Source organism: Pygoscelis adeliae, unplaced genomic scaffold (genome assembly GCF_000699105.1).
Source record: "Pygoscelis adeliae isolate BGI_AS28 unplaced genomic scaffold, ASM69910v1 Scaffold78, whole genome shotgun sequence".
NCBI lineage: Eukaryota > Metazoa > Chordata > Aves > Sphenisciformes > Spheniscidae > Pygoscelis > Pygoscelis adeliae.
Genome location: NW_008825409.1, coordinates 2,728,909 through 2,730,266, shown reverse-complemented (window position 1 = coordinate 2,730,266; position 1,358 = coordinate 2,728,909).

The following is a 1,358-nucleotide window of genomic DNA, read 5'->3' as shown; positions in this document are numbered from 1 at the left end:
AAAACTTCCCAGTCTCAGCGGAAGACCTTGGAGGAGACAACACTTCAACAAAAAACAGGGACACATGCACTTGCATAGCAGAGCGGAGGTCTGGGTATAAATCTCTGCAGTTGCACCAGTTTACTCCAGCCTAAGCATTTTACCTAGTGATTTTCCCCTTTCTAAAGTATCCCATATGGGCTAGCAAAAATTCCAAGAGCTTTCTAAAATACTCAAAGTGAAGGATGTACTTTGGGGTTTTTTTCAGTGATCTTTATTCAAATTCTTTGCTTCTTATTGTACACATTAAGTTTTGCACTAGAAATACAAAGCAAAATGGTTCGACAGAAAAATATGTCTATACTGCAGGAGAGGGGGATTTTTTTGCTCTGGAATCTACCAGCTAGACTGTATCACTTAGAAGATTTTTGCAAGTTGTTAGCCATCAGACTGTAGCCAAACCCCTAGTTTAAAGAAAAAAAACCAGCAGTTAAGTATAGTTTAATTTTTTTTTCCAGGAAGTATTGTTATTATAAACTGTAATTAGTGGTTTTAACTCAGCAATATTTCATTTCTCTTAAAGGAGAAAAAGCTTCCTAGCTGAGCATCTTTGTTAGAGCTGTCAGTGTCTGCATTCATAAAAGAAAAAGAGCTGTGATCAAAAACGGGTAATTTCTTGGCAGTTTAGATGCACACCTCACCAATCGAGAAAGCCAAGGCCTCCTAATGATATTAAAATAACAGAAAATGGAATTCTGTCAAACATTCAGGTGTTTTTCAGGGAACCTATTTGCTCAAGTAAGAAGTTTATTTGTTGGTGATGGCTGAATACTTAATTACAGTAGCTGTGCTAAATATCACTGCTGGAGCTTGAGATATATTTAGAAAACACAGCAATTAAAATGCAGCACTGTAACATACTGTAACTGGTAATAGGTATAGGGCTGAGGAAGGTTCGAGACGTTGCCAAATCTGCTATGGAAACCATAGATGAAGCTTGAAAATGGTGGGAGCTTTTTCTTCCTGTACTAGTCAGAGCCCTTACTCCTCTCCGTCAGTGCAACATGCAGTAATACAGGGATTTTCGAGGGAATCTGAAGGAGTTAGGTGCCTTTGACAGTAATAATCATTACAACATTAGTCTTACTGTCTATAATTTATCTGCTTCACAAGATTTGTTTCAAATAATGAACCGAAGCTTAGTCCTGAACAGACCCAAAGTATTCCTTTAAAAGGCTCTTTTCTCTCTCCCCTCCTTTCACATGAGGCGTACACATCCTTTGGGTCATGAATCGGAGCATGTGATTCCCACCTGGTCTGGCTTCTTGCACAGCTCAGCACAAGTCGACACGATCATCCTAGCGCTCCCCACAGGGGCT